Below are 10,235 nucleotides of genomic sequence, written 5' to 3'. Positions count from 1 at the left end.
AATATTCTCTCTGACTGCAATTCAATTACTCATTACCCTCTTGTCCCGTCACGTTGTGAACGTCTTATATATACAAGACTAACACATATCTAGTAAATGCTAGGGAATTCTTGAAGTAACAGGATATTTCTAGAAAGAGGTAGCGTGATACTAGTCACATTGTGTCGGTAAAGTTTCGTCGGAACGAAGTTACGGAAAGTTAATTAACAGACGGAGACGTAACAATATTTAAACACAAACAAACACTGAAAACGTACACATAATATTAAATTTAAAAAACGGCCCTGGAAAATTTCAAACTTTTCCAAACGCTATCAATAAACTACTTGACAATCTTGATTATTGTTAGAAAAGAAATGAGCAAAAACAATTTGGATAAAATGTAATAAAGGATAAATATACACATCTAAATAAACACTTTATTATGCTTTATTATGTGGAACATTGTATTTGCGCATAACGAAGAACATCTATCATAAACGTGACACAAAATAAAATACAATAAAGTTTTTACTTAGTCGTGTTGGGCGCTGAATTATTTGAGTTTTTCACGTAGTAAAGTATTTGGCCCCCGGTGGGACAGCGGCAAGTCTTCCGATTTACAACTCTAAAATGAGGGGTCGATTCCAGATGTGGCTTTGCTATGAGAAAACACACACACGCAAAGTAATTAGCGAAACATACGAAGAGGGGGCGCTAAATTAGTATAGATTATATAGCGAAAATAACATAAGATCGTAGAAGTTAAAGACGTAAACATATTTTGTTAATAAATTATGAGAACTAAACTAGAAAAATAATAACTGTTAATAATGTGATGATTGAGGTTAAATTTTGAAAGTGAAATTTGATGCTGATACTACGACTTCAGTGTCGGACATATCGCCGGGTATTTTTTATGTGTGTATATTTTTGACAGATGATACATTGCTCTAACTAAAAAGTTAGATGACATTTTGTTTTCTAAGCGTAAGACACCAAAACTTCAAGTAAGATGCTTTGGTAGGTTTTCAATTTCAAAACTATGTGGTATAATGTAGAATATTTATAGTTTTATATCTTTCTCAGTTTACAAATACGAATAATAATTAAACCTGGAAGATACAAATACATTACTGAATGAGTCACTTGTAAGTTGAAGCAATATTTAATTTCATGTTTTAGCTTTGTAATGATACCGGATTATTATGGAAAGATCAGATGCATTAGTGTCTCTTTTACTGTTGGTCGGTCAATAGGCAGTGGACAGATGCCTGAGGAACTTGCTTGTGCTAGTTCTATTTTTAAGGTGGATGATAAGTTTTGCCCATGCAAATTATAATCTAACTCGTTTTATTTCTGTAGTGTGAAAAATTCTAGAGGGGGTGATAAAAGAAACTTAGCATGAGTTCATGAACCAGGAATCTTGTCTTAGTTATCTGTTAACTTTCATGAAGGATATTACTTGTTCTCTGGGTGTAGTGTGCTTAAGATTCCCAAAAATATTTTGATGAGGTAATCTACAGAAGATAAACTCATAATGAAATAAGCTATACACTGTTATAGGTTTGATGTTTCTTTCGTTAACAGTATTGGTTAGAATGTTTGTGAGATACATCTGTTATAAGGACCATTTTACATTATTAGCTTATCATATGGATTTTAGACACCTAAACCTCTTATGCTGGCAAAATGTCACAAGATATTTTGGCAAAGAATATTGCTAACATAGGTACTCAACTGATGAAATGGTCCATTCTAATCATTAGTAGTAAAAGTAAAACATTATATTAAATTAGCTGTTCTCATCACTGGGTTAATTTTTATTTCTCTATTTAGGTAGTTTGTTGTGTTCAGTAGCAAATACCAAGAAAAATTGCATAGATTGAGGTTGGGAAGGACTACTTAATTAGATTGTAGGGTGGTTGGAGTTTAGAAAGCAAAAATTCATAGTAATAGAACTCAGTTAAACTGAATCCTTGTAACTTGTAGAGTACCCAGTATTTGGGCCTTTGCTTTTTCTTATTTACATTGATAATATTAATAGGGTCATAATTAGTGAATGATTAAACTTAGCTGATGACATGAGACTCCTGGGTGTTTCTAGCTATACTGATAATGTTTAGGTACTGCAGAATAAGTTATCAGTTAGTAAGTTGGACAAATATTTGGAAACCTGGCATCTTGGCTGCTATATTCACATTCTCATCCATCTAGATTTGTTAGTTGTAGTCTGTGTATCCATTTGGATCTTATTTTTCATGTCATCTTCATGATAATATTCTCATCCATCTAGATTTAATTATTTTTGTTAATTGGAATTCCTTTTGATCTTACCATATTTGTCCAAATATTCTGCACATCCAATTGTGAAAGGTTGTTCTTTTACACATCAGTTGAACAAAATGTATTGAATAGTTTCTAAATACAGAAACAACTATTTATGTATTAAATATTTTTGGAAATTATTTATTGAAATTTTCTATGTGTGAATTTTACAAAATTTATTGAAAAGTTTATATGTGGTAATACATTAAGCTCATCATTCATCATCACATAAATTTTGATCATCGCTACTGTCGGATTTACTTCCTTGAACCTTTGATTCAAATTCTTCTGATTCTCCCAGCATGTCATCATTCGTCCAATCCATTGCATTGGATATGCGACATTTTTTAAAACCTTTAATGATTTTCAGTGGTAGATCTGGTAAAATACCTAACAAAATTTAACAAGTGTGAATATAATGTGCAGTGAGTTTTTTGGAGGGAAAAAAGTAAACATTATATTTGGGTAAATACGATATTTTTCACATCATCATCATGGTGATAATTTATGTCTGTGTGGCTTGGCTTTACTCCATGATAACTTCTATGTTTTTTCGTGGCTGGCTTTCCCAAATCACATTATGATACACATGGGTGTGTTCTATACATTATTATCCATATTGTTTCTTCTCTGACTGTAGAGTGTAATTATGTCAGATCTAGAGATGGGTGATTAATGGAATTTTAAAAATCAATTAATTGTTGGACTCATTATTGTTTATTTTCAACAGAGACTCAGATAGTTGGAATAATAAAAATTAGTAGTAATTGGAAATAATAATATTGATTAGTTGATTATTTTGGAGACACTAACTTATTAAACTGAACAACCTTGAATTAATCCAAACTGATAATGAGAAATCATAATGGTAATATTTTGATTACTTATATTGTTGTGTAATTAAATACAGTAATAATAATGAACACTAATTTTAGTTAATATATTATTTTCATGACATTAATCAATTTTATTATAATTTTGATTAATTGATTATTGTACTTAACACTAGGTTTATTGATTGAGTTAATTGCTCAGCTCTAGTCAGGTCTGTATTGTCACAGGATCATTTTGAAGATCTTTGTTTACCATGAGTTGTCCAGTTTTGGTTACATCTTCAGGTAATGTTGAGTTATTGGTGCTAGACTAGTAACAGTCAACCCCGTCTTATTATGTATAGACATTCTGATAGTGATTGAACAGAAACTATACTACATTTGGGCCTTTTTTGTGGTACGTTTTTTCCGAAATGCTACTTTTGATGTTAGGATAATATTTTTGATTAGCTGCACATAAAATACTTTTGTGCTTTTGATATTTTCAGGAAACTGGTGAAATATTGATCTGTTGGAGATATAGGTGTTGAAATGTGTGTTCATGTATATCAGTTTGTTTTGGTTTCTTGTACTTTATACTGACTGAGCCACTGAAGTGTCAAATATCAATTATTCTGGAGACATTTGTGTGAAAAGACTTTTGTTTCCTTGTTTTGGAGCTTCTGTTTGGGGATAAACTCCTGGTGTCATAAAAATGGTTCTGTCTAAGATCCTTAAAGTCTGTTCTTAAATTAATCTCTCCTTCTCGTAGAATTCAATTTGTTTGTCGTTGTCCAATGAACAAACATGCTTTTCCAACTTTAACTTTGAACTTCCTTTTACCATCTTTTCCATGTAGCATTCTGTGGGACAATTCTTTAAAGTTATACATTTATTTTAAACTGAGGATGTTAACGACCTGACATTTATGCCCATGTTGTGTCTTATACTTTGTTTTTCTTGGTTGTACCTAAGTCACTTTCCTGTTGGTTCACAGTAACTTGAATAAGACTAATGTCTTGTGAAGGTGACTAAATATTTATGTTTTAGCTTTTCTCTTGATTGGTTATATTTTGATTCAGTTGGTTCCTGTTTGAGCTCATTAATTTTACTTTGTCTGGACTATTTCTTTTTGTTCATTTTTTGGAACTCCTTTGGGAAGGACAACTTATCCTTTACTACCCTTGCAAGTTGGATCAAAAGCCTTTGATGTGAAATGTGAGATCAGGGCCTTTTTTCTTAGTTTATATGTAGGCACCTAACATTATCTCTCATAAATCTGCTTTATCATCTTAGGACATATCTGAAGATGGTACATGGACATATCTAGATTCACTACTTTTATTTCCATCACATAGCCATCTTATCAGTTTCTAGATTCTTTGTAATGATTATAATTCCGAAACAATAAGGTGCTATAATATCTCTCCTATACATATTTTCTTGTTTTATTTTTTGTGTTTCCTGAGTATGAAGAGCCAATGTAGGTATTTTCTTCCATTTTGTTTTACCCTTGGATATTATTATTTGCATATGGATTCAACTAACTATTCTTTGTTGTTTTTTTTAGTTTGTATATTTGTTCCATCTCATCAGTTGTGTCATTAAATGGTAACTTTACCGGTATCCTGGTGTTCGGTAAAGTTTTGTGAGAGGAGATTGGTTCTGCATCCTAGACCCGCTTGTACATTATCTTGCTTGTTTTTACCATCACTGTTATTTTAGTTTGTATTATCTTAGTGTTTTTAGATTTTATCCTGACCAGTCCTTCTGTGTGACTTGATATGATCTCGATCAGGAAGTTTTCATTCTGTATTGTGGGAGTTCCTAACAGCCAGTCAATTCTAGCTTTTCATCTTAGACTCACTGTGAATAGGGATGTAACCACCCTGTTAAGTATTACTATTGCAGGATGTTAAAGGTCAACCAACAGGACTACTGAACCAGTATCTCTTTTGAATTAGCCATTAGGTTTAGGGAACCACTTTATAGTACTTCCTAGTTTCTGAGTAGGGAGCTAGAGGATTAGAAGAATGTGAGATCATCTTCTGGAGGAGCTAGAGGATCAGAAGAATGGGTGATCATCTGCTACAGGAGCTAGAAGATCAGAAGAATGGGAGATCATCTTCTAGAGGAGCTACAGGATCAGAAGAATGGGAGATCATCTGCTAGAGGAGCTACAGGATCAGAAGAATGGGAGATCATCTGCTAGAGGAGCTACAGGATCAGAAGAATGGGAGATCATCTGCTAGAGGAGCTACAGGATCAGAAGAATGGGAGATCATCTGCTAGAGGAGCTACAGGATCAGAAGAATGGGAGATCATCTTCTAGAGGAGCTACAGGATCAGAAGAATGTGAGATTATTTTCTAGAGGAGCTAGAGAATTATGTTACGTATCTGCTCGTTTGTTAATTTCCGGTATAAATTCTTTCCGAGGAACTTCAGTGATACAAGTCCTTTCTTAATTAAAACTAGTTTATTATTTCTTGATACAACTTTTTAGTACACAGAATTTCCACAGTCACTTTAAACTTAACAACCTTTATAACACACACACACACACACTATAAATCACAGTGATTCACACACTTTACTTACGGTGGCTACTGTTCGCTTGACTCAGTTATTTATATCTTCAATCTATCTACATATCTCTTCAATTGTGCTGGTTTTCTCGTCAGGCTTATATACTAAAAACGTGGGCGCCTCGAACCAACTAGAGTTGCCAGGAAAATTCATGATTCTTCGAGAAACTCCAGCGCACATGCTCCCAGCGTCATGTGACTTCCACTGTCGTAACACTGCCCCTTCCTTAGTATTGTTCGTTCCAAACAATAGCCACTTACATTAAACCAATAGATAATTTACAATAACTTGATTAAATGTACAGAATTTACAAACACACAATTAAAATACAACAAAGTCTCTTAATTTTACAGGACGTTTCTTCTTCTGTACTGGTTTCTGTCTCATTGGCTTCTGCTTCATGTGTGGTTTATTTGCTCCATCAGGAAATATCCCATTATTGGTAACAGTCACATCAGTGGTAGTAACTTCATTAACGGCTTCACTGTTTTCCTTCTCAAAACTGGGTAGAGTTTCTTCTGCGACGGTGGCTTTTTCAGGTGACACGTCTTCAGCAGCGTCATTTGTTCCATTGTTTACTTCGTTCCAACTGAAATGTCCTGGACCGTGATAACGCCAAAGCCTGTTGGCATTCACCACCTTTGGCTTACCTCGCCGACCACATTTTATTTGAAAAGTCACGTCTGAGAGACGATCCACTATGTCATACGGGCCTTCCCATGAAGAAGACAACTTAGGAGACTTCCCTTTGGTCTTCCTGGGATTATACAACCACACCCTGTCTCTCATGGTACAAAGCTAACTTCAGTAGACTTCTTATCATAACATAGCTTCATGGAATCAACAGAAGTTTTCAAGTTTGAATGCACTTGATGGTGGATATTATTCATCCTTTTCAATAACACTTTCATGAATTCTGGCACATTTTCAGGCAACTCTTTGTAAGGTGGGCGTCCTGTTAACAGATCTACTGGCAACCGAAGTTCCCGACCAAACATCAGCTTTGCTGGAGTGTATCCAGTGGTTTCATGCTCTGCTGTCCCATAGGCCATCAACAGTGGAGGGAGTAGACATCCCAGTCATCTTGGTGGCTATTACAGAACCTTGCCAATTCCTGTCCCAGTGTCCTGTTGTACTTTTCTATCATCCCATCAGACTGTGGGTGAAGTGGCATTGTCCTGGTCTTTCGTATGCCAAACAACTTGCAGAATTTATGGAACATGGCTGATTCAAAGTTATGGCCTTGATCTGAATGCAGTTGTATGGCATACCAAATCTGAAGAAGAAATCACTAATAGCTGAAGCTACAGTTGTACTTGTTTCCTGCACAAGTTTGGGGCAGAGGACCAGCAATGTCAACGGCTACTCTTTACATTGGTGCGCCAACTTGATATAACTTCATTGGAGCACGTCTCTTATGCTTGGGTCCCCTTTTAGCACAACATGTACTGCATGTTCTGCACCATTCTTCCACATCTTACCTCATGCTATCCAGTAAAATCTCGGTTGTAGGTGACTCAGTGTCTCCTTAACTCTGAGATGTCCTCCTGTTAAACTATCATGGGATAGATGCAGCACAACTTCCCGTAAATTTCTCGGTATAACTGTTTGCCAGGTTGTCACTTTCCCATTTGCAGTTTCTCATCAGGTAGCTCATTGTTCTCACTCTTATCTCTGTCGGCTTCTCCACCATTTTATCCATGTGAGATTCTAGTTATTTGTTCTTTAGAAAGATCAGTACTGTTTCTGAAGTTAAGATTTTCCTTACCTGAAAATACTCACATATCTGCAGAACTATCCACCCTTTTTGTTGTATTTCTTTTGCTGTTTCATGAATGAGATGTTCTAGTAAAGCTAGTGCTGATGGATTTACTGCACATGTACGATGTGTCACCCTCCTATTGATAGAAGGCTGTAGTCTTATAATGATAACATCCTGGCAGTTGTGTGATGTAATAGTTCTTTGATCTGTAGAGAGGTGAGTATCTGTCTGAAGTAGATTTTCAGGTGAGGAAAATGTTAACATTATGTCATGGCTCAATGAAAGAATGGAGTGGATTGAGATTGATGGAAAAGCTGTTTAGCTAGAGATAATTGTTTATTTTTATTCCATTTTTCTTTTAAAGATATCAGTTGTACTAACAAATAATACAAAACTTAGTGAATAATGTAGTGATTAATACTAACAAGTAAATTCTTTTTTGTGTGGTGTAATCTATTTTGTAATATAGGAGGCTGTGATATCACTGGAGTTACACGCGTGTTGAAAAACTTGACCAAAATTTCCAAGAAACAAATAGATGGGGACCCGAGCTGCAGCGTGTAAGTATATACAATCTATTAATTATCTCTCAGCATTTACTGACTGCCATTTCTTGTGCCTCAGTATTTTTATTATTCAAATAGAACATTTTCAGTAAAGTGTTAAAGCAGAATATATGTTATTCACCATTCAAAATTTTCAGGTATTTAAATTTTTCAGATTCTTTCTGAACTTACTATACTCATTATTTCATTTGTAAGTTTTTTTTTTGTAACCAACCTACACAGATGTATTTTAGGCTTAATGCCTAAAATTGTAACAGTAAAATTTTGTTATAGTGTATTCTTCACTAATGGTTGTTTTTAGAAGTAGCATCCATTTTTGTTTTTCATAAACCAGAGTGTTTACATTCAAGTAAACCTCATCCTTCATGTAGAGGTGACAAAAGTATTGCTTTGGTTTGGAAGTCAAGTTTTCCTGGAAGGTCTTCATCTGTCTCATAAAAATTACTCTATATTAAAAAGTCACAATATAAATTTGAAAGTAAGTTTGTTTTTCTTATATTCACTGTTAGTGTTTTTCTTTTTTAGTTGCAGCTAAAATCAGAAACCTTCAGGACTACCACACAAGGATACTGAAAGGAACTGTTCCACTTCCAAATGGCATTGATGTTACTAATACTTTGAAATACTTTTCACAGACACTGTTAAGGTAACCACTATTTTAGCTTTTCATGACACTAATAAGGTAACCATTTAAAACATTTTTCACATACATTGTTAACTCATTCACTGCGGCTGGGATGTATATTTCCCAGTGCTCCCACCCCCTCACACTGTCAACTGTTTACGCCTTCCTCTGTTGGGTCCAGGTTCACCATCAGTAGATGGAGAGCTAGGATCCTCTTGTCTCTTCATCATCACACATTTCACTCACTTTCACCATCTTCTAAGCTATCTGAGTCAAGTGCATCAAGCATACTTACAAATAATTAGGGTTACTACTCGCTGCTCTAGTGATGCGGGCATGGATGGCATGCAGTTGTTGTACATGCTGCTTAGGCATCTTGTTGGTTACCGAGTGGAAAACATTGAGGGAAACCATATATCAACATTAGGTGGGATGTCACTAAATACTTTCCAACTCATTTTACTCCAATACATCATGTGCTGTAATCTTGGGAAAGATTTGTCCTAGTCGCAGTGTGAAGGGGTGAGAGCAGTGGGAAATATACATTCTAGCTGCAGTAAAAGGGTTAAGGTAACTATTATTTTAACGTTTCACAGAATTGTTAAGGTAACCATTGTCTTAACTTTCCATAGTCATTGTTAAGGTAACCATTGTTTTAACTCTTCACAGAATTGTTAAGGTAACCATTGTCTTAACTTTCCACAGACATTGTTAAGGTAACCATTGTCTTAACTTTTCACAGACACTGTTAATGTAACCATTGTTTTAACTTTCCATAGTCATTGTTAAGGTAACCATTGTTTTAACTCTTCACAGAATTGTTAAGGTAACCATTCTCTTAACTTTTCACAGACAATATAAAGGTAACCATTGTTTTAACTTTTCACAGACAATGTTAAGGTAACCATTGTCTTAACTTATCACAGACAATATGGTAACCATTGTTTTAACTTTTCACAGACAATGTTAAGGTAACCATTGTTTTGACTTTTCACAGGCATTGTTAAGGTAACCATTGTTTTAACTTTTCACAGACAATGTTAAGGTAACCATTGTTTTAACTTTTCACAGACAATGTTAAGGTAACCATTGTTTTAACTTTTCACAGGCATTGTTAAAGTAACCATTGTCTTAACTTATCACAGACAATATTAAGGTAACTATTGTTTTTTGAGGGGTGTTCTTTCTGGGGTGCATAGTTTTATTTGGTGACTGATGGGACAGTCAAGTTCTGAAGATACAGTGTGTTTATAAACAAGGTTTGGCTATACATGTATTCCCCAAGATCTTATTACAAGTGTGTTTAAAATATATAGTTCTAAGGGTGCTTAGCTTTTTAACATCAAAAGTTACAAATTTACAAAAACCCTGACTTATAACAACAACAGTAAAAACATTGGTATATAGTGTGAAGTCTGTTGCCATGAGATACTCCCTCTGCTCTGTGGAAAGAAAAACCCTGACTTATAACAACATCAGTAAAAATATCAGTATGTAGTGTGAAGTGTGTTGCCATGAGATACTCCCTCTGTTCTGTGGAAATAAAAACCTTGACTTATAACAACAACAGTAAAAA

The 10,235-nt window shown here is 34.7% G+C and overlaps 1 long non-coding RNA gene across 1 annotated transcript; it reads left to right on the top strand.

Annotated features, from left to right (window-relative positions):
• The first annotated feature begins 708 nt into the window (after positions 1-708).
• Positions 709-8,674, top strand: LOC111084455. The gene is made up of 3 exons (XR_002609567.1): positions 709-1,002; positions 7,938-8,028; positions 8,560-8,674. It is a non-coding gene; the product is annotated as an uncharacterized LOC111084455 (long non-coding RNA).
• The last annotated feature ends 1,561 nt before the right edge of the window (positions 8,675-10,235 follow it).

Source organism: Limulus polyphemus, unplaced genomic scaffold (assembly GCF_000517525.1).
Source record: "Limulus polyphemus unplaced genomic scaffold, Limulus_polyphemus-2.1.2 Scaffold76832, whole genome shotgun sequence".
NCBI lineage: Eukaryota > Metazoa > Arthropoda > Merostomata > Xiphosura > Limulidae > Limulus > Limulus polyphemus.
This window is presented reverse-complemented; position numbering and strand designations above follow the sequence as displayed.